Below are 25,626 nucleotides of genomic sequence, written 5' to 3' on the forward strand. Positions count from 1 at the left end.
TATATATATATATATATATATATATATATATATATATATATATATATATATATATATATATATATATATATATATATATATATATATATATAGAATGGCTTGTAAAATGTAATATTGAGTATAGCATAATACACATCTTAGTGTGTGTGTGTGTGTGTGTGTGTGTGTGTGTGTGTGTGTGTGTGTGTGTGTGTGTGTGTGTGTGTGTGTGTGTGTGTCTGTCTGTGTATTATTTATTTATTTAGCATTTGTTTACCAGGAAAGTCTGCCTTGGACCAAAGCCAATTTTCAGCAGAGGCCTGGGGAGAAACATTCCAGACACATATACTGAATCTGTTTGTTTATCCAGCACTAATAACTTTCCAGACAACTATGTTCCCAGTTGGTCATTACAATCCAGTGATGAAAATCTTCTGTCTGTCTATAAATCTACCAACTTTGCTGGGTATTGTGCGTACTTGTACCATGTCGATAGGGCTTGGAACTCTTTATCTCTATCCATCAGGTCAGTGCCATCCCTCCCATCATTCAAAACCATTCTGAAAGACTTACTAGCCTTAAAGATTGTAACATTATTTTTTGTAATACTTTGAAACTTCCTCCTGGATATCTGCTGAAAATGAGCTCCTACCCATTCAGATGTTCATAGTTTTATATATATATATATATATATATATATATATATATATATATATAGATAGATAGAAACAATGAAACAGCTTTGACTTTCCTTAAAAATTTGCAGGTGTTGGGATTTAAAATAGGCAGCAGGCTCATTAAATCCTTGCCTATTAGGCAGGTAATTACTGTTACTGATATAACCAGGTATCAAAGGCAAAATGACTAAATTACAAAATGTACAGAGTCAGATTCACTAAGCTTGCCCTGAAAGAGTATGGTGTACACAGAAGTGGGGAAAGGTACACTGTGGTGAAAAAGGAGAGTGATTGAAAGCCACCTATCATACAGTAGTGATGGATAAAAAAGCACTTTCATTTAATTGCTGTGAGTTGTTGGCTGCAAGGCATTCTACTCAAACTTTTGGCCTGCAATGGAGCAGGTTTGGTAAAATTGCCTTATGTGTGTACTCAATTCCGTGGTAAGAGGATTTTCTCCTGATTTGAGGGAAGTCCACTTTTGGATATATGAAGCATACTTAAGAAACTGTGTTTTATTCAGGTAGGGTTTTGGTGCCAACAAACTATGCATGTTAGTTTTCTATATTGTATCCCTTGATATGATGTGCACAAAATATATTTTTTCATCTTGAGTCTGCACAAAACAGAAAACTAGTACTACTCTTAAAACAGAGGTTCACACTTTAACATCTTCCAATTCATATTCATCAATGGAAATACTTTATAAAGGTAACTGACGTTTATTTGTGCTACTCATTTGTATTTTGTCACTTATCAAAGACAAATCTGACAGGAAGTGATTCAACTCTTGCCTGTTTTGTTAAGCTGCAGCCACTTGCTATTGCAAGACCTAAAATGGAAGAAGAAAAAATATTAGGATGCCAAAATCTTGACAGCAATAAGAGAGAGAACAAACCATTTGTGTTGTAGTAAACTGTATCATGCTCATAATGTTGTAGAAATGAAAGGAGAGCTGTTGCTTGGCTCAAACCAATAAAAGACTGTTTGTAGTGCTGAATACTTACCACAAAAGTAACTTTTGACTAGTTGCTTTACAAAGCCCAAACAATCTGGAAAGGAGGAAATAACTTTTTATTTTGCACTTGCAACTGCCATTTTGTGAAGTGCAATTCCTGTTTTTTTAGTTGTTTAACTGCCATAAAAAAGTGACTCTTAAAAGAATTTAGCTCCACCTTATTCAATTTACAACAGAGATTTTTAATTTATTGCAATAACATTTTACACTATAGAGATAAACTTAAGTTTTGACTATGTCCATTTTCTTACAATGATATATATATATATATATATATATATATATATATATATACATATATAGAGATATAGATATAAATAAATTATATATACATTTTATATATATATATATATATATATATATATATATATATATATATATATATATATATATATATATATATATACACACACATATATATACACATACATATAAGATATAGTGTGGGTCTACTTCTAATAATTGAAAGCAGACTTACCCGAAGACGACTTCACTGAGACGAGAACACCAAACCGTTATTTTACCGAACGATCACACTACCAAAGTTTTTAACAGGGTAAGCATGCACTTAGCCAACATGAGGAAATGCACTCTTTTCCTCAGTGTAGTGCAATCCCGGAGTTGGTATATTTATTTGGGGGGTGTGGGGTGTGAGGGTTTGACATATTGCAGTATGTTTCCTCATTCCATGTTGCCCCAAATGCATATTTACCCTGATAAAAACGTCAGTAGTGTAATCATGCTGTAAAGTAATGGTTCAGTGTTCTCATCTCCATTAAGTTGTTTTCAGGGATGTTGGCTTTCGATTATTAGAAGTAGATCTATATATCTGTCTATAATATATATATATATATATATATATATATATATACATGTGTGTGTGTTTGTGTGTGTGTGTGTTTGTGTGTGGTGTGTGTATATGTATATAAAATTGAATCATTGAAGTGATATTAAATTTACTTACTCGGAAAATATAATTTTTCTTCATGTATACTATCTGTAAGCTTATCTGTGTTCACTGTTGGCATCACTGTTAGCAAAGAATGATAATGCCAGTACTAAGCAGTCTGTATAGCTTCTCACCTTTAAGCCCTCTTGACTCATTACTTACTGAGTGGTACAGCAGTGAGAGAACTGAACTCTCAAAACAAACATTCACATATGAGGCCTTAGTGAATGTTCTTTCCCTCTGATTATCACCAGCCCTCCTAGGACACATGCAACAGAAGAGTTTGTCTATGCAACTGTATGCATTTCCCCCAGTAAGCTGACATCTGATAAGGACAGCATGCCTGTGCTACACCTTGCCTGTTCCAAGCAATAGATAAAGGGTGCTTGTCTATGTCCTATATTGGCAATATATAGATTTTCATTCTAATTAAGAAAAATGTAAAATCATATAAATGCACTATTTTTAGCACTATAAAGGGATACTTTTCAGAAGTTTTCCAAACACGTATATTTCATAATGAAAGAAACATAAGCATGAATTTGCTCCATATTCCACCAAAGCAACTAATTAGTTAATAATGAAAAAGTTTTTTTTTTTCAACTAAAATTGCATGGTTCATTCAGAATAAGTTCAAATTAAGTTAATTTCAGACAAATTCTTGAGTGCATATTATACATAAAATACTGACATATGGCAATATGTACTATATTCATGGCATTTTTACAAAATCATTTTTTTCTCAAAAATGTAGACACTAAGTTGATATTTAGGGAGTGGGTCGTATGGGGATTGCATGTCTTCAACAATCAAAATAGAAAGCTCACATTTAACAGAAAGTCATATACTTTAGATGAAAACTGATAGTTTTATATATATAGCACACTAATTCCTTGAAGTACTCATAGCTTTTTGAGCACTCTCTTTTTTTCCACCCTCCCACACACGTGCACACTTCTGATCACATGATCCAAAGGCTGCCCTTCCCAGAATGATGAGAAAAGCCTATTTCCCTAGTCAAAAATCCTCCATTTTCTAGAACTGTTTGCTGCAGGTGCCCAGACATAAAAAATACCATCCACCCCCCAAGATGGGCGAGCTCACAACAGTCTCTCCCTCCCTCACACCCCACTCCTCCACTGCCCCTGCCACTACTGGATCTTTGGCTGTCTAGTTCAGGTCAGGGCTTTATGCCACCGAAGTTAGCTTATGTGACATTGTGACATACAATTTTTAATCTATTGCAAAGGATAGGAAATTGTTATGTCTTCACAATGGAACGAATATAGTTTTGATATAATGAAATATTCTAAGATATAAAGATTTATAAACAAAGACATGGCAAGAAATATAATAGTTGCATGAAGCACAGTGAGTTAATTCGATTTAAGCTTTTGTGTTTTTACATTTTATGTTTCTTAGCTTGTTATAGTCCCAATTATTTGTAACATGTACTTATTTATTCACCCAGCATTTACTTAAGGACATGTTTTTTGTGTATATACAGTCATAGTATATTCACTACACATGCTTAATTTTATCAGACAAACATTTTTGCATGATTATATTAAACGGCAAATTTAACTCCATGTGCTTTTAGATGAAATATTGATTTAAATAGTAGGGTCATGTGACTTAAATGGAAAGTTATTTAAGGGAAATTTAAAACAGCAAAATTAGTTTGAAGAGGTCTTTCTTACTGTGTGTACGATAAAAGTGCTATGAAATATTTGTTCCTACGTATGCAACAAAAGTGCAAAACCATTTTTGAAATGCTATTTCATCTATTTTAAGAAATTCCCATATGATCATCATATTTCTGGCCAAATTGCTGGAGTTTATGAGGTGATTATTTCATGGCTAGGCCATCTGTGTTTTGCTATGGATTTTATTTTGATGGATCAATGACTGACGAAAGCTGTTTCCTCAGAAGAAAATTAGCAAAATGGCATTTGTGGAAAAAAGCAGGGCTTTATTTATTTGTTAGTTTATTTACTGAGTTCCTTAAGTACTTATTTCCTTTCTTGCCTATTTACTTACTTTTCACATTCCCATATCTGTTCATTATTTGGATAAATACCTGAGCTCCTACCCATTTCTCAGTTTCACTGTGGAACGCACAGCCCTATAATTCTTCTACAGCAGTCATTTTGCAGCCTTCAAAAGCTCATGCTAATCTCTGTACAGCACTACCTCATCTCCTCAAAATGTGACATTACCTAACAACTTCTTTCTATCTAAATTCCAACGATGTGATCTTCCTACACTCATTTTTACTCAGAGTTACTACCCTACATCATCTCCATTGAGCACTTCCACAGCATCTCATATCACCTTTAATATTCTTACCTTTCATTGCATTCCTCACACCTCTCTCCATTATTTTCTAGATACCTGAATGTATCCCTGCCATTCAAACCATTTAAATTTCAAATTTACTCTCTAGTCTCATATCCCCATGTACCCCAGTATTCTTTTCTTTACCGCACAAATTATTGTTCATGTCTTAACTTACCATGGTTTCTCACCCTTAACTTGTATCTCACACACTTTTTACACAAATGGCATGCATTTCTACAACTACATTTCGTGGCTATTCACAATTGATTCTATGTATATTAAATATATTGCATTAAATGAAGAGGCATCCAGGTATGTATGACTTCAGCCCCTTTGGCTAAATGGACCTTGATTTAGCATAAGGAAAACTTGTGACACTTTATTAAATGTTTAGAAGAATCACAGAGGCTGTATATAGATTTCATATGGCAGAAGCTCTTAACTCCAGCAAGATCTGTACGTCACTGTACTTTCCTGTCTGGATACAATATGTTTCATCTTCCAAATTATCAAATCTTCAATCAGTGGAAGAATCTGTCATCATACAAAAGCCCTTAAAAAAAGGAAGCTAGCCCAGTAGCTGAAAAATGTTACCACCACTTCTATTGGTAAAACTGCATTAATAGCAAGAAGTGTGAAATGGAGCCAAATAAATGGGTACAAGTCAGCACAATATAAAACTTAAAACCAAAGCCTTGTCGGACCACTCAGCTTCTTGAACTGAATGAAACAAGAAAGACCAAGAAAAAAATCAAACTTTATTATAACAAAATTCAGCAAGTATTCCAGTTTAGCTCTTTTGACCTAAATGGATTTCATCAGAACTGGTGAAGTTCATTTGGGGTGAAATGCAGATATCATTTTCTAGGACTTATGTACAACACCATCATTTCTAACCTTAGATTTAACCATGTCATGAATGGATTTACTGATTTTTTTTTGTTTCATTATGTTAGTCCTGCATACTGGTACATGTATTACTAAATAACTGAACTATGCCTTTACAAAGACTCTTTAACACTAACTACATAGGATCTAGTAGGTGAAGGCTTTCTGTTCTGAAAGATAACTGTTCCTCTGTCTAGCCCTCTGTTACAATTTTTAAAGGGTTGCACTGTCTTTTCTTATGATCCAAGGCTGAGAGATAAGGTTCCAACCTGCAGACTCCTAAACAGATTTGAACTTTCCACCATTGTGCAATTGAATACATGCTGAAAAAATACACGTCCAAAAAAGCAAAGTTAAAACTTATAATCAGCCAATGTCAACAAATTAACCAACTAAACTTAACAGAGAAAACTACGAAATACATAAAAAAAGAAAATACCTACCTCTTCTATAGCATATACAACTCTTTAGTGATAGAAATAAAAAGTCAGGTTGTACATCTATTCTACCCTGTTAGAGCAGTTAGCATCTTCCTGTACCCTGTTAGAGCAGTTAGCATCTTCCTGCCCCTAGAATACCACTTACCCAGTTCTACTATTCATGCCAGGGTTCCTGGAAAGACACTGATGTCTTATAGCCAGTGCCTGTCAGACAACCATATTTATTTCTCTGCAAATCTTTGTGTGAGAAAGAACATCTTTATGTGAAAAGGCTGAATTTTGTACCCTCAGTCTGATAGTCTGGCCCACTCCATCCCCCCTCTGTCTTTTCCCTTAAGCAGTATGACTGACATCACGATTTCTGCCAAGTGTTTTGTGGAATCATGGGGTGTTTCTGTTTCTTTACTTTTCCTTAAGCATGACAAAGTTTAAATCGCCCAACCTATCTGTATCTCCTTTGTCTTTCACTCTCTTTATTACTCCGCTACCTATCCTTTCTGGGTTTTTTTTTTCTGTTAGCTAGATCGCCTTTCTGCATGGGAACAAGAGCTGAACTCAGTTCTCCAGATGGGATTTAACCAGGAATCTATAAAGGAACAAATAATAGTATCTTTCTTTTCCTAGAGTCGGTTTTGCAGAAGTTAAAGCCAAGTGTTTTTGTCTAACGCTTTCATGTTTTGTACTCAGCAGTTAACTACTGCTGTTACTGTCACCCCATAATTTTTTCTTCTCTTTGCTTTTTAAAGTCACCCTTCCAAATTAGTTGAGATTATCTGAGCCCAGGTAAAGTACTCTTGCCTTCTCTGCATTACACCTCAGCCACTTTGAAGACACAGTTCTCTCCGTCACATCCTTCTAGCGCAATGGACTGATATACAGTTATATCTGTGTATTTGGATCTAGAATGTTTGTCATACTGTAGATACATCTGATAGAATAGAATCATCTTCTTTGTTCATAACATAAAGATAGGTGTGTTAATGGAGGATGCAGTGAAGAATCTATGGAAGGTGTTGGAAAGTCTGACCAAGGGAGAAGAAAGGTGGCAGTTGAATTTAATTTCAAAGAGATGCAAAGTACAACACATGTGAAACATGATCCCTTGTGTGAAGGGTGTAGAACTGATGGCAAAAAGATCAGGAGAGTGATCAGGGAGTGGTGACTACATCTGGATTGGACCACTGAGAATATTATGAAAGGACTGTTGAACAGAGTGTTGAATTAGTGAGGGGGAGGAAGGGAGATAGTGGAGGGAAAATTTAAGTACTTAAATGTCAGGCTTATTATCACCTTCTGCCATCTGACAAAATGTAGTGTAATACTACACCTGGCTTATGGATGGTGTTAATACTGTCTGTTACTAAAATGAAAATCTATGATGTCATGCATTTCCCTTTACTGTTCATCCTGTCATCTTCTGTTCCTGTAGTGAATGACTGACACATTTGTAATAAATTTCATATGAAACTAATTATTTCTTTGAATTATTATGACATAAGCACAATCCACTGATGCAGATACAGTAGTTCAAAGCATTTAAGTAAAATATGGAGTGTTTTGACTAACTGGGTGTTATTTCTAGAACCTCTACATCTTTATTCAAGTATAAAAAGACTGGAAGTGAAGAACGCTGACTCCACAGACTCCAGAAACGCTCACTGCCCACAAACAATATCCAAACCACTAACAATGATGCAAATACTGTGTAAAAACACACCAACCACTTAAATGGTTAGAAAATCTTCATTTAATATTCCATGGGTTAAGCACTTTCACTCACACAACTGTGAGCTTCATCAGAACAACTGTAAAAAGAAAGAATGCAGTTTAAATAGTCCGTTTAGTGCCAAATCTATATTTATTAAAGTGACAAGGCACACAAACGATTCTGTACTTAAAATACCTCGTATGCTTGACCTAATGTCACCTAAAACACTTATTTACAACCAAACGTCCTATTATTAATGTAAAATAATATCTACAAATATAACATCAATAAAAATGTCAAAAATATATATATATAACAACCATCACTATATTCAAATGCATTAATGACTAACACATTCTGATTGTTCAAATAAAAAATACAAAAACACATAATCCCCTACAAGTGAACATACTTATTTTAAAAAAATGAAAGTTACTACAATCAAACATACAAAATGTTATTAAAATCTTCATATGTTATGTACAAAAAATGGTTAAGCAATGACATCCTTGTGTGTCATAAGCTTGAACTTGTCTAAATACAAAAATTGTGTTAATGTATTTATTTAATGGATAATAATGGTTTAATGGTTAGGTAATCATTGAGCCCCGGAGGAGTTGAGGCATCAGTGAATAGCTGCTACCATAGTTCCTTATAAGCCAATATTGCCTTAATGTTGCCTCCTCTAAGGTCAAGGGCAACATTTTCCAAAATGGCAAACTTAAAAGAGTGCTCTACCCCCTGCTTCTCTACATGTCTATATAGAGCATTGTTCGCATCCCTCCTCCTGATACTATATAGATGTGCATAAATGCATTTTTTTAAATTCCTTTCAGTCTTCCCTATATAGTATCCCAGGCAAGCTACACATTTTGCAAAATAAATGACACATTTGGAATTACAGTTAACTTGTTTGAATCTTATTCTAGTTCTATTGACATTGTTTAAAACAATTCCTTCCTCCTCATTTATTGCCTGACATTGACTGCAACTGCCACATTTTGATGTGTTCTTCTTTGCACTGTCAATTCCTTTACCCATTATTCCTCTTTCCAAATACATCTTGATGTTGCACGCCATCTTGTATACAAATGTAGGTTTAGGACCCAAAATGTCTGCTATTTCTTGGTCCACCATCATAACATTCCAATTATTTATTAGGATATCCTTTATTTTGTTAGTGTGTGGACCATACTCTAACACACAAGCTCTATTGTAGTCCCCTTTAGTATCTTTGTGATTGATATCAGACCTTTCCATCATGTTAGTAGTTCTCCCTTTACTATTTGCTCCTAATAATGGGGTGTATTTGTGTCCCCATTCCTTAATAACATAATTCTTCACATCTTTCATCATATTTCTGTTATACCTCCTTTCTTTGAATAATTCAGTAATAAAGTCCAGTTCTTCCATCATCTCTTTATATTCCAAAGTCATCCTAATGGCTCTAATGCACTGTCCTTTGTATATATTATATAATAGTTTTCTAGGACGGTTACTAGTATATTCCAAATATCCATTTGTGAATGTACTTTTTCTGTGTATTCTGGTCTTAAAACATTTGTCACCATTGTAATTGAATGTATCTAAATAGGCTATACCTTCTTTACTACTAGTAGAAATGAACTTGAGGAATTCACTACTTTGATTTAAATAGTCCAAAAAATATTTAAGACTACCTGATTACCTTCCCATAAGATGTATATGTCATCTAGGAACCATGAGTAGTATCTAACATACTTGTAATAGTCACTTTTGAACACTACTGTCTCTTCCCAATCTAACATTACCAAATTGGCAAATATGGGGGCACAAGCTGCCCCCATAGCCACTCCCTTGGTTTGTCTGAAATGTTCACCTTCATATAATATGTAATTGTGATCAAGAACTAAAGACATCAGTTCAAGAATCAAGCAGACCTTATCCCATTCTAGGTCACTATATTTTCTAATACTATTAATGAAAGCTTCCATACCTTCCTCCTTGGGAATACATGAAAACAAATCTACAAAGTCAATGGTGATCTATATAAGTCCTTCCTTCCAGGTGTCAACAGGGTAATTCTTTAAAAACTTCCATGAGTCTTTGACCATATGGGTAATCTTCCCATACATATGTTTTAACATAGTATCCACAGCAACTCCCAATGGGAAGGTCTTAGATTTACTACCCGAAATTATAGGACGAAATGGTGGATTACTAACATTCTTATGTATCTTGGGTATCCCCACTAAAGTTGCCAGTTTGGGATATTCTACTTTCAAAAAGTTGTAGGTGTCTTCTGTAATCCTTCTATCAATAAGAAATTCCTCTACTTGCAAATCTATACGTCTATGTGCAATGTTGATTTCATTAATAGAGACTATCTCATAATTGCCTGATAGATGTAAGATCTCATGCATTTTGGAGGTGTATTTCAAACTGTCATATATTACTACACCACCTCCTTTATCTGGTTTCATTACCCGAATACTTTTGTCTTCTGTCAGGTCTTTCAAGATTTTAATCTCATCCGTGGTTAAATTACTTCTAGGTTTTTTACCCAATAACTTGTTCTGCAATTGGTAAATCTGTTTGGTTACCAGTCTGTCGTAAACCAACACATTTGGATGCATGGAAGGAACATAACAACTTTTCTTCCTAAGTATGCTTGTACCACTTGTCCTTTGTTCAGTGTCTATTTTAGTATCCTTGAACAAGATGGCTAAATTAAGTTTTCTGATAAATAATTTGAATTCACTTAAACAATCCACTAATCTAAAACATGTAGTGGGAATACATTTCATTCCTTTAGAAAGCAAGTCAAAATGTGTTTTTTTCTAATGGAAGATGTGTGTAGTTGTATATGTTAAAGTTCTTGTAACTAAAAATAATACCTTCTGTGGTAATACCCTGATCTGTATGTAGGTCTTGGTAGTAACAAGGTGTAATATTGTACTCTTCTACCAATACCCCCCTTCTCCCCCATTCACTGGATTCTTCCTGTGTGTTCCATCCACTTGATGTGAAGAATTTTTCTTCCATTTTCCTTCCCTTTTCCAATCTATGTGCTTTTTGTGTTTCCAACCCTGATGAAAATTTGATCTGTTATCATGGTTGTAACTGTCCACATTCTCATATGTAGATGTCCTTGGCACTATTAGCTTTATGTTTACTTTCTCTCCACTGATAAGCATGACCCTTGTTGTACTGTTCAATATCTCTTTTAATCTTTTTACATTTTTTATTATAAATCTTCTGGGTTTTGTGATCCGCTATCTCAAATTGTTTTACATACAGTTTCTCCTACTGTGGGAATAATAGATCATTAAGAATCATTTCATTCAACAGTTCTACTTCTTTCATATATTTACACAACTTTTCATCATTAAACTTGATTAATAACTGCATATACTAAAAACCGAATTGATCAAACAGTTGATTAAATTCACATTTAGTGTTGTCAGTAATATCAACCCCCATAGGGTGCTTGAAAAATCGTAACCCCATAGGAACAATTTTAGAATTAATACATTTAAACATATATGCATTGTCTATTTTAAAGTATTAATTAAGTTAAATTTTTTCTCCAATGTGAAAATAAAATCTCTGAATGTGCCCTTCTGTGTGGATGGGTTAAACTGCTCATTACCACAATCACTGTTCACATTATCAAATGCACAATAATTGTCAAAAAACTTCTTTAAATGAGCTTCATTGTTACCCCCCATCTTTCCCCATTGTCTGTAGCACCACACTGAACACTAGCTTTGACAGTGCCTTTATCAACAGGGTCTTTGACATTAGCATTAAAGTATGTTCTTATAGGCTGCGACCTCTTAGGCTTAGTGCCTGTCCATTTTGCCTCTTCATCTTGTTCACCAAAAGAAAAATCAAAGGTGAAATCAGTTGTGCCCAGCTTACTGTTATTACAAGGTTCTGCTTGCAACTGAGAAGTGGGTAAATCAATGGCCGTTGTATTTTTGTGTCTGGTACCCTGTCCGTTAGGAATCTTCGGTGAAGATGTCACCACATTCGAACCATCACTGGGTCTACACGGATCATCACCATTGCTGGTCCCATACAATGAGGTATGTCTAATGTCTTCTGTGCCATTGAACATAGGTAAACCACTACCATGATTGAAAATGATAGTGCAAGTTTCTTTGTTAGTAGTACCTGCTACATTAGCTCCAACTGTAGAAAATAGGGCTAAAAGTTTGCTCACATCACCCCTGAGCATGGAAATTTCCACCAGAAATTTCCTAACTTCTTCTCTCCTGATAGGTGAAGGAACAAACGAAGCGTCTCGGTCGGACTCCGTGGCATACAACTCCTGAACCGGTAAAGCGTTCTGTCAACAAAATACCGAAAAAGACTGGAAGTGAAGAACGCTGACTCCACGGACTCCAGAAACGCTCACTGCCCACAAACAATTTCCAAACCACTAACGATGATGCAAATACTGTGTAAAAACACACCAACCACTTAAATGGTTAGAAAATCTTCATTTAATATTCCATGGGTTAAGCACTTTCACCCACACAACTGTGAGCTTCATCAGAACAACTATAAAAAGAAAGAATGCAGTTTAAATACTCCATTATGTGCCAAATCTATATGTATTAAAGTGACAAGGCGCACAAAAGATTCTGTACTTAAAATACCTCATACGCTTCACCTAATGCCACCTAAAACACTTATTTACAACCAAACATCCTATTATTAATGTAAAATAATATCTACAAATATAACATCAATAAAAATGTCAAAAAAATGTCAAAAAATATATAACAACCATCACTATATTCAAATGCATTAATGACTAACACATTCCGATTGTTCACATAAAAAATAAAAAACACATAATCCCCTACAAGTGTACATACTTATTTTAAAAAATTGAAAGTTACTACAATCATCAAACATACAAAATGTTATTAAAATCTTCATATGTTATGCACACCTATATAGTATCAGGAGGAAGGATGTGAACAATGCTCTATATAGACATGTAGAGAAGCAGGGGGTAGAGCACTCTTTTAAGTTTGCCATTTTGGAAAATGTTGCCCTTGACCTTAGAGGAGGCAACATTAAGGCAATATTGGATTATAAGGAACTATGGTAGCAGCTATTCACTGATGCCTCAACTCCTCCGGGGCTCAATGATTACTTAACCATTAAACCATTATTATTCATTAAATAAATTCATTAACACAATTTTTGTATTTAGACAAGGTCAAGCTTATGACACACAAGGATGTCATTGCTTAACCATTTTTTGTACATAACATATGAAGATTTTAATACATTTTGTATGTTTGATGATTGTAGTAACTTTCAATTTTTTTAAGATAAGTATGTACACTTGTAGGGGATTATGTGTTTTTTATCTTTTATGTGAGCAATCAGAATGTGTTAGTCATTAATGCATTTGAATATAGTGATGGTTGTTATATATATTTTTTGACATTTATTTTGACATTTTTATTGATGTTATATTTGTAGATATTATTTTACATTAATAATAGGATGTTTGGTTGTAAATAAGTGTTTTAGGTGACATTAGGTGAAGCGTACAAGGTATTTTAAATACATAATCTTTCGTGCGCCTTGTCACTTTAATACATATAGATTTGGTGCCAAATGGAGTATTTAAACTGCATTCTTTCTTTTTACAGTTGTTCTGATGAAGCTCTCAGTTGTGTGAGTGAAAGCGCATAACCCATGGAATATTAAATGAAGATTTTCTAACCATTTAAGTGGTTGGTGTGTTTTTACACAGTATTTGCATCATCGTTAGTGGTTTGCATATTGTGTGTGGGCAGTGAGCGTTTCTGGAGTCCATGGAGTCAGCGTTCTTCACTTCCAGTCTTTTTTGGTATTTTGTTGACGGAACGCTTTATTCAAGTATAAGATAACTTTATTTCACTGCAGTAATTTCAAATGACCCACATCTCAAACATGTTGTCAAGAGTGTACACCATTAATAAATAAATGAAACAAAGCCTAACTGCACTAGTATTAACAGGTAAGTGTTTTCATTAAAAGGCAAAAAAATAGGACTTCTTCATTTCATCCCTGGTCTGTTGAGGGATGAAGCTCTGAGCACTGACCAGACTATCTAAGTTTGGTTATTGGCAGGGGCATAAGAAACAGCCAGAGCAGGGAATGATGAGCTTAGGCAGCTATTACCAGTTTGCTTATCAGTGAGGAGAGGGAGACTACTAAGTCTGTGGCACTGGGGTATGGCTCATCTGCACTGGTTTTGGTGGCTCAAAATGTATCAGAAAAGGACATGCTTGTTGGGATGGGAGGACACAAGGTGTGTGTGTGTGTGTGTGTGTGTGTGTGTGTGTGTGTGTGTGTGCGTGTGTGTGTGTGTGTGTGTGTGTGTGTGTGTGTGTGCGTGTGTGTGAATGAACAAGTGCACCTTCCCTGACCACGCAACCATTGTGAGTTTGCTGGCAGCCTGGGGGTATGCAAATCAAGGGACCAACATGCTCTCCTTCTTCCTAACACCAAACAATCAGTGCTGGAGAAATGGATGGTTAATTGGGCTTCCTAGACAGGAACAAATAGGTATATGGTCACACCTAACATGGGGGATGCCCAAAAGAATCAGTGGACAAGTATAAGAGCTATTGGGCAGGATCTTTCAGAGGTTTAGAGGTGAGTTAGATAAAAAGATGTTAAAAAATGAAGTATTTTTTTGTATGTTGGGATGAAATTGCTTACTTTGAATTTGCTTCATTATTTTATTCTATCATTGAATCTGCATCCATCCACAAAGCTTCTGGCGTTTCTATTAATATTTTACCATTGCATGACAATAAAGACTTATCTCATCCCACAAACTTTATATATTTTTTTCGGGTTACACTAAATTTAGCCTTCTAAGCTAGCAACACTAAGATGTTCCTGAATGCCATTTAAAGGATCTTACTACATAGGGTAACTACACTGACATCAAATAGTGACATCACTGAAAAGCATTGTGTATGTGGGTACGTTTCTGTTTGTGTGTGTGTGCAGGACTGGGAGGTTATACATGAAATGGCTCACATGGTCATATGTTTGAAATGTTCTCTGATATCTAATACACATTTTATGTACGTATGTATGTATTTATTTTGGGAGTTATGACATCACAATAAGTACGACACACTGCACATACTATAGTAAACAATTAGCTAATTATGAATATGGGCATCAGGTTAAGGCCCTAGAAAATGATTCCTCATAAAAGTTCACCCATGCCTAAAATGTACCTTGTATTGTTACTACTAAAATTACTCCAATATTTGAAAATTAATAGCCGCAAAGGTACTAACCAGCTGATAAACTTCCAATTGATTTTCTGAGAGAACCTGTATTGTGACATTATCTAAATCAAATACTCATATCTTTTTTTATTCAGGATATGGGGAAATCCACTTCTTAAGGCCCATGAAACAGACTATGCAGTTTCTATTAAATGTATCTAACTGATGGAAAGACACAAACCACATCAAGGTAAATGTCTTGGGCTGCATGATACTAGCAACAGCTGTCAACCTGTATATGCACCCTCTGTGCAAGTCATACCAGGCACTGGCATTGTCTGCGTAAAAAGGCTGAAATCTTGATTAACAAGAGTTCTAAGCTTCCTTTTCACAAGAAGTTGTCCCCTCATTTCATCTGTAATGAGGGAGCCCAGCTTGGTAGAGCAGATCTTATCCATTCTTTAAATGACTAATGTTGTAGAGAAAATGTCTTCTTATACAGATAGTAGGATACGTTTAAAAAAGCAGGACTGATTATAGAACTTTACCTCTAGATGTTGTAAAAATAGATCACAATAGTTAAGTATTGCATACACTGAAGTCTTTTGCTTTAGCTACCTCCCATGGACTCAGCAAATGAGTGAGTAGTTTATTACAAGATTGGAGTACTCAGAATACAAATCCTTGCTCAATCTATGAGTGCCAAAACCATTTGAGCACATTTTTGGATAATGTGGAATAATATCAAGGAGGCCCATTCATAACTGAGCTCTTCTGAAAGAGTTTCCCGATCTGAGTTTCATGCTGCTGAAGATCACATGCAACTAGTTAAGAGTTGTCTGTAACACAGATTTTGGACAGTATCCATATAGGATATGGAAGAGATCTTGATTGAAGGAGTACAAAAAAGGTCAAACTTCTGTTGTGAAAAACAAACACAAGTTGTGTCAAATCTTAAAAAGGTAACGCATACAATTCTTACCAGATCTAAATCCCCTATAAAAAATTCTACCTCTTCTGTAGAAGATTTCAAAGATGAATTCATTAGCTCAACACTCCATCTTCTATCACTACATCATCTCCTTAGAAGCCTCAGAGTCCTCTCTTTTATGTCATAAATATTTCACTAAAATAGCTAAACTTGTTGAGTCACTTTTAGACCATGGTAACTCTTAAACAGTCTCATTCTTTGTTTCATTTATTAAATTACATGAAAACTACATTCTTCTGGAATTACACTTCTTCTTCTGGAATTACACTTCTTCTTTATTTCAGTCCTTTCTCATGTTGAACTCCATTTCCAGTTGGAGAATGATATTATTGTACCTCTTTCTAAGAACAAATCTTCCAAACCCACAGCTGAATTTAGGGGGTCACTGTTGTAGTTCTAACACTTGCAAGGAATTATGAAAAAAGTCTGAAAATGCAGGAGAATATTGACTGCCAGACATTACTTTTCTTACAAATGTCAGATATTGCTGTTTATCATTACAGCTGTTGTTTGGAGGGGGCACCCCCTGAATTTATACACATTATATCAGTTCTGAGATCAGCATACCTTTGGGAAAAGGGAATATTCTGAGAAACAACGAAACAGTAATCTTTAACCTAGTATATGTAAGTCTGCATTTTCAGTCATTTCAGATTTGTTATTCCAAGACTTGCACTAACAAGTCACAAAATGTCAAATGATTATCACATTTAGGCCACTTTTCTTTCCACCCTTCCCAAAATAGTTGAGAAGACATTTTGTAATGAAATGTTATATTGTCTTCTCAAATACAATATTCTCTTAAATTACCAACATAGTTTTTACTCAGGCAGAAGTACTGTCATTGAACTTTTATAACTTACTGAGTTGACCTTCACTGCTGTGGAGATGGGAATTCTTAATTTTTTGTTGCCATCACTAAGCCTTTTGGCTTACTTAACAACAACTGGTTCATTATCTGGCTTCATTATTTTCCTTTCAGACATTCTACCACAAATAGTGGGACAGTTATCTTTTGAAATATTCTTTCATTGCTAAATTTAGAGGAACTGCTCATAAAAGGTTTCCAGTTGTTATGGTATACCTGAAGGATCTGTTCTCTTCCCTCTCTTTTATAGCTTTTATCAGTTCTCTCCCTTTGATGTAAAGCTGCCCAGCACTATCCTATATTTGGATGACATAGGCATTTTGTTTACTAGATTCCATCATCTTCATAAAACATGAGCTCCTAAAAGACCTCCAGGCCTTTATACATTGCTATATGAGAAAAAGAAAAAAGACTTCCCCGGCTGGACCAAAACAAAAGCCATATTTTTTTGTACCACTGTTAGGCTCAGTTCAACTACTGTTCCTTCCTGCATCATGACCTACTAAACCAAACAACTAAACCAAGCAAACTGAGACCATCTCTTCATGTAAACATCTTAGCATCCACCTTGACCTTACTCTTTCAATGTCTATCCTTGTCATCTACACTAATAACAAAATTAATCATTCTTTCTACTACTGCTACAAACTCTCTTATTTATTCCCACCCCTAAGGATAAAAAGCAATGGAAAAGGCATTTTACTCCCTCAGACTGAATATATACTTAAATTGCTCACATGCATCTATACATTTTAATGACTTACAAATCCTTGTCAACCATATACATTGATTATTCAACATAGACATTAATGTATCACCCTCTTTAATTCAAACTGGCTTCAGCAGCCTTCTTTGAATATTTAAGTATAGAATCTTCACATAACGCATCTCTATCAAGTAGCTTCAGTGCTACACTTCAGACTTAACCCCAGATCATCTATGAAACTACATTGTAGATGTATCCTATATCATCTATGCTTTCCAACTAATTCTGACCCCCATACTACTCACTCCCCAAAATTAACTTGCACGACCAGCCATACATTTTCAATTGTAGCACAAGCTCTGTCCTGAAATAAAGCAAATTCCAAAATGAGTTCTACAGCAAGTTAAAGCTTTCTTAAAAGGTGTCTTCCTGCTTTTCCTTTATATAACCCACTACAATATAATTCATCAGTCTATGAACCCAATTAAAAGCTTAACTCTGCCCCTTACTTCTGTTAAAATAATAATTAACTCTCCCTGGTAAAAATGAGGGTTAATTAATTTACTTTCCTAACTTTAAACTTGTCCAAAAATCACTCCTTTTTGTACAAAAAATATATTTATTTATAATTTTATAGTGAAATAGCTTAATTGCTTTATTACTCTACTGCATCTTTGTTTTCAACATACAACTAATGGTTTGTTGATTATATATTAGATTTTTTCTTTACTGTGCTGAAATAATACAGTGGTGCAGCGGTAGTGTTGTTGCCTCACAGCAAGAGGTTCTCTTGTTCGATTCTTGGCTGGAGTGCGGAGAGTGCCTTCTGTGTGGAGTCTGCATGTCCTCCCCATGGTTGGGTGGGTGTTCAAAAGACATGTGTAAATGGGCATGCCTTGGTTGAATGTTGACCTGGCACCTCGGCGTTTGTGAAAATCTACTGCCAATCATTAGCGGACCGGAGTTCCGCTTTGGCGACCCCTAACCGGGAAAAGCCGAAAGACAACAACTGCACTGAAATAATATGACTGATGTCATTTTCTATTTTCTACTTTGTTATGGTACTTATTTCTGTATTATATCTTGTTATTTACAATATTTGAATGTACTGTTTTACTTAACTTCTATTACTGTACTTAAAATGCTCTCAGTTAATGTGTAGGTTGTACATCACACTTATTGCAGTTTGTATAAGCTTAACCAAGTGATGCCTCAGTATTCCACCTACATTTTGGTATGTTATATACCATGTCTGTCAGTCTGTATATACCATCTATACAAAACAGATGTTTAGAGCATATGCTGTGGGTAAACTGTATCTAATCTGGATCAATTCAATAACTTGTTTAACAAACAATAAAATAATATGATCTTCTTCTTTGTCTTTTCCCGGTTAGGGGTCGCCACAGCGGAATTCCGGTCCACTAATGATTGGCAGTAGATTTTTTTTTATGGTGCCGAGTTGCCAGCCCGATGCCCAACCTTCAGCGAAGGCACACCCATTCACGCATGTCTATCGGAGACCACAGAAGGCACTCCAGCCGAGAATCAAACAGGAGAACCTCTTGCTGTTAGGCAACAACACTACCACTGTACCACCGCGGCTTAATAAAATAACTCTTCAGCAGCTTGTCAGCTTTTTACATAATAAAATAATATGATATATTATGTAAAAAGCTGACATGCTGCTGAAGAGATAACATAGAGTTTTTTTTCATTTTAGGTTAAGGAAACCAAACCCAACTTTCAGAAATGAAGTTATAATGACAACTCATGGGGAGGGGCAATCCCATATAAAATCTAATATAGGTTTCATGGTTATCTCCATTATACAGAAGTAGCTGAACTGTTGAGGTGCCACCCTCAAAAAAGAAATATGGGCAATGAAATCTTTTTAACAGCTCTTAACTTCTATCTAGTAGTGGTCTTCTTAAATTATCAGAGAATGGTGTGTTCTAGACACCTTTCCTTTTCCTTGGCAGCTAAATTGGACATGCTGCCTTTAGCTTGGGGATACTCACCCCAGCTTTCATTTTTGGAAGAAATAATGAACATTCTAAATAGCCTTATACTCCTCTTTTAGTATAATAAGCTGCTAGCAAATATAAAAGTCAATAAAGCTGAAATATTTATCAAACCAAGATCATTTAGGCCATAGCCAGAGCTTCATTCTTGTAAGCCAGGAAGCTGACTGCAATTCAAACATATTAATACAAAGCAATAATTAAATGCTAATAGCAAAATTTGTAATTTACTTATTCATGCAGACAAAATAAGGCATTTAATATATGCTTGCTATAGATAAGAAACATAGTAAATTATGCTGCTGTTTCTGTGTAGGACAGATAGTTGAGCACTGTTTCACACTAGTGAGTTCATATATCAAATGCCCTGACTACTTAGCAAGGTAAAGTTTATATTTGGAAACCTCAAATAGAACTCATAGAGTCTGACACCCCTAGAAGAATTAATTGACCCTTGGGACATAATGACGCCATAGCATAATTCAATGAATCATCATAACCACTGTAAAACTAAAGTACCCTCATTACTAAACTAACAGATTCAAGACTCTTGGTAGTATTAATAGTCAGACAGCCACCAGTAGTAATAACAGGTGTGAAAGCATTTCAACAGAATTAATAGAGTTAATGAGTCCAGATGCATTATTAAATTCAAGAAGCCTACCAAAGAATTAATAAAGTAAGATCTTTAGAATGATGAACTTAACCTGGGTTCCAACCAGATTAACTGATATAAGGCAGCAAGCAGAAATTGGCCGGTGGTGTCCACAGGAGAAATAAAGTAAAAAGGCCTAGCATGATTAAGATAATCAGAACTGTGAATGATATAAGCAGGATACAGAGTTCTAAAATGGGTGCAACGGTTAATGGCATGTCATGAATACGCCATCTTGAACATCTCCTATAATCAGATCATTATATTCTCCCAAGGACTATTCTGCTGGCAGCTTTGAACAGTCAAATTGTGATGATAAGGCATCCTACAAGTAGAAGAATCAGTGAGATTTTTTCTGAACTGCAAAAGCTGGCTCTTTATGACTAGCAACACTAATTGGGGTTGGAGGGAAAGCCCAACCAGCTGAAACAAGGTGCAAATCCAAGGGAACAAGATGGTGCAGTGGGAACACAATGTTGAGATCCAAACTATATACAGGTCATAGGCTCATAGGTAAGTACTAGACTACCTGCCCTTGTGGGTCACTTTAAGCCTAGTCAGTTTCCCTTTCAAAGGTGAGAATTAAATCCTGTACCTTGTGTTGGAAGATGAACACTTTAACCATTATGCTAGTCCCCAACAGTATGCTTGAGAACCTGGAAAACTGTAACAGAGAATGCAATTTAAGATTATTAGGCCTTTGATAAGACACAAAAGGATAGGAGCTCACATTATTTTTTCAACAAAAATTGTCAGAAGTATTAAGTAAGAACATAGACAGTCCTGTACAGATTGAGTTGAGTTTAAAGCTGAATACAGACTTTATACTATCTTTCAGCATGATATGTGTGGAAAGGGCATGCACTAGAAAGTTTATTATATTCTACTCAAGGGGAATGCTGCTGTTAGTGCATAAAATGTTTGGGGGTGGAAGTTATTGACACATTACATAACCAGGAAGGCAGGTGGGTGGTTGGAAAAGACACAACCCTACAAAATGCATGGGTTTTGGCATCTGTATATGGTCCACAGACAGAAGGTAATTCTTTGATTTTTTTTTCTGAAGCAGTAGTAAGAATCAGTAGTGAGGCTGATTATATAGTTCTTGAAGGACACTCTGATGTTGTAGCTGATCAATGTATTGACAGAAACATGCCCTAGTCTAGAAACACACACAAGGCAACAGTTTCTGTCAAGATTTGCTGCATACCTGGGTTTGCATACTATCTAGAGACCGTACCTCTCAACCGTCCAGATTTTTGCAGAATGTCTAGATTTCTGCCTGATATTTTTAGTCTATTCTTCATAAAATTTGCCATTTTCTGACAAATCATTGAAAACTGAAGTCAATAAATGAGGACAGACTTCTGAGTTTTAGACTTCCAATTCTTCAGAAAATGCATGGTAACACAAAATATGTTATTCTAGCAACATTCTAAGTTTATAAAAGCAATATTTAAAATCTGTCTCTATTTTTGGACCTTTGTCCCCCAAATATTTTTGGCTTTGTCTAGTTTTCTTGCTTTAAAAGGCTGAGAGGTATGCTGAAGATATACACCTGGAATGGGTGGGTTTCACTCTTCCTGCTCTAGCACCAAAATTGTACTGATATGCTATGAGCATCATGAACATAACTACCTCAAATACAGACAGCTAAACAGAGCCATGTGGTGCCACCTATCACGAGGCAGCCCTTTGGTCATTTAAGTGCTCTAGTTATGAGAAACCTAACAGGGCACAATGTATAAAACCAGTAATCTTATTTGACACTGGGCAAAGTTAGTCTTGATACAGGATGTCAATGAGATCATAGAAGTAAACTAAATATAGTTCCACCTAAATTATGTTGGGAATCCTATAAGGGGTCAGGTGGGAGGTTTGGTTCATAAGTTAAATACGTGTGGTCTATTCTAACAACCTTAGGGATCTTTTTAAACCTAGCCATACTTCCCAAATATACCAAACAAATTTTCATATCCTGCAGTTATTTTAAGGGGTATATGTACTGTAGGTTGGGCTTGGTGATCAAGCATTTACAGGCTGCCATTGTGTATGACAGATGTAGGTGTCAGACCAGGGGTTAATGTTCAATTCCCCATCCACTGGTCACACCTGAATTGGGTTAGGGAAGAACTCTGCTTCACATGGATGGGAAGGAAGTGTTCCCCAGAGAAGCAGTAGTCTCTGAGACACTTACCTGTCCCTCCATGTCCTATTTATGTCACAGACAAAGTTTATTTCCCTTGGTCAGGTAAGTCTGATGCTATTATTTTTTCAGATATGCAGCAGGTCCATGAGAGTGGGATGTGAGGATGCCTTGTAGGCCAGGAATAGATTACCTCTCAGCAATCTATATGATACAGAATACATGGATAGAGCTTTGAGGCAATACATAAAATATGTTGTTTATACCTTGTACTCTTTCTGTGAGAAACTTCTGTGGACTTTACAGTTGTTGCATGTGCCTGGTCAGGTACATACTGAAGGAGAGCTGTACTCAGTGATTTATCTGATGAGGGTACATCCCAAAGTGGGTGTTGTACTCCATTACTGGTCTGAAGAGGGATGAGTACAGTGGAACGATGACTTCTTTGGACCTATATGCCCTACCTTTGCCCTTTGCTTATAAACTGCACTACATAGAATGATTTACCACATGAATGATCAAAGGCCAGGTTATTGTCTAAGTGCGTTCCTAAATTCCTGACTACTCAGTCTACTATATTGCACAACTTATAAGTGGGGCTATGGCATCTAGTTCCACAGATGTCATTTTTCCACTCTACTCAGCACTCATCAGCCCATTGAAATTCCCTGACCAGGCAATGAACCCAGACCATGGTGGTGATAGTGCCAGATCCTAACAACTACACTACCAAGGATCTCCTGGTCAAGAATATAAAAAATAAACATGGATGAAAAGGTTAGAGCAGCATTAGGAGTCCTGCCAGCAGTTTAGATTTAAGAATAAGCACATTTTATTTTGCATACAAATACGGTCAGCATAATAACAAACTATCCAATAAAAAAAAAAAATTCTTACAAGAAAATGGTAGCCTCATTTGGCTTTCATTGTAAATGTATGGAGTTTGTAAACCAGACCATATTACTCAGATCATGCACCCCCTAAAAATAAATATTATAATACAAAATATGACCGCCTATGAAGTGGTAGTTAGGGTGATCAGACAATGTCCAAAGGGCAAGGCCTCAGGACTAAGTGGAATCGGTTCTGATATATATCACTTTTCTAAGACAAGAGCTAATCCTAGTGTTAACTGATTTTTTAGAAAAATCTGACAAAGTAGGTCATTCCTGCAATCTTCAGTTGGCTCCATTATTGATCTTTCCCCAAGTCTGGTGAGGATCCTAAAGGAATGCTAATCATTACACTGTTTCCTTACTGAACACTGTGTTGCACATATATACCAGGATTCTAACAAACCAACAACAGTTATTACTTACGTAAATATACACCTACAATAAAAGGGCTTTATTCTGAACAGAAGTGGTGCTGAATATTTAATAGTATAAGTTTCTGTGAGACAATCTCGGCATATCATATTGGTAATATTCATTGACTTTATAAAAGCATTTGAGTCCATCTGCTTGGAGTATTTCTGGAATGCTATGGAACCCTTTAGCTACTGTCAGCAGTCAGAGCCTTACAGCATAGTCCATCTGCTTGGAGTACTCGTTGAATGTTATCCATATGCTTATATAGTATATTTGTGCGTGTTGGTTAATTTTTTTAAAAATGCTTTTCTGTACTGTAGTTCATGTTATCATAATGTTTGTTTGTTTTGTACTTTAAGTTTTTTACCTAGTTTAATCTTAGCTTTCATTGTTACTAGTCACTGTAACAATAAATCTTAGCTTTCAAAATTGCAATAATGCTGGTTTTTGTTATGTGGTTGGTTGCAAAGGTAAGCCTTTAGCTAGAGTCAGCAGTTTGAGCCTTACAGCATAATCCATTTGCTTGTTGCAACTTTCTAAGCTTCTAGGAGCAATATTTAAAATCTGACCCTATTTATAGGTCTTTGTCCCATTATTATTTTAGGCTTGGTCTAGATTTCTTGCGCTAAGAGGTTGAGAGGTATGCTGACACATGTTTAGAATGTCCTTGTAAGGATAGATATCAATGCTAAAGATGTTTTTATACCTCTAAACTACTACATACTAAGAAACATTCCTGTCAAAAATATAGCAAAAGCCTCATGAAACTAGGAGTTTAATCCTGAAATGTATATGGAACAAAGACAATTTACCTGTAAGTCATGCTGACTGCGAGCACACATCCTCAGGAATGTGACTTAGGCTTACACCCTTTTAAGTGAGCCTCCACTCAGCAGATTTTTCAGCTGCCTGACAGCCATCCTTTCCCACCCTGATAGTAGGGTCAGACAGTGACCTTACAGCATCAGCAGCCTCATCCCTCTGTAAGTTGGCTCCAGTTTGACCGGTGGCCACATCCAGGGGTATGTGATTTGGAAAGGAGGAATTAAAAAGGTTTACCACCTTGTCCAAGGTAGCTTGGGTTATGCACTTGGTCCTGCAGAGGTCAGCTGGATTGGGGTGGGTCACTCCAACTGGCTTTTGAGTTAATGGTTAATGGTAATTGGCTGATACGTTACATGTGAATTGCTGTGGCATTGTTAATGGTTGTCAGTGACATTAGTCAATGAAAGGTCAAAAAGGCAATGTGGTGTGGTTATTGACTCAGCTCAATGGACAACAAAAGATACAAGGTTTCAGGGCAAGTCCTTTAATCCCCCAAAATGTTTGGGGCATGGGTTGTCCAGAGATGAATACATGTGTGATAGCTTTAACACTGGTTCCATTTAGCTACTGTTGTCAAACTGATATCCCCTAACTAGGCTGAATTATGCCAGGATTTTAGTTGGAAAACAAACAGGTATATAAGAGTATTACCAGTGCACGATTCCCAATAGCATAAAGAAATGGTATATAACTAAAATGATATACAGATGCCTGTAATGAATGGACAAAGACCTAAATGATGTCTTTGGTTTGGAAGGATGTTCAAAGATATGGGGATATCCATCTCTGAAGATTTATAATAACCCCAGTGCAGTGGAAATCTGTGGAAGACAAAAGTATTGCTTCATTAGACCATGT

This window comes from Protopterus annectens, chromosome 4.part0, assembly GCF_019279795.1.
Source record: "Protopterus annectens isolate FY-2018-M chromosome 4.part0, PAN1.0, whole genome shotgun sequence".
Lineage (NCBI taxonomy): Eukaryota > Metazoa > Chordata > Ceratodontiformes > Protopteridae > Protopterus > Protopterus annectens.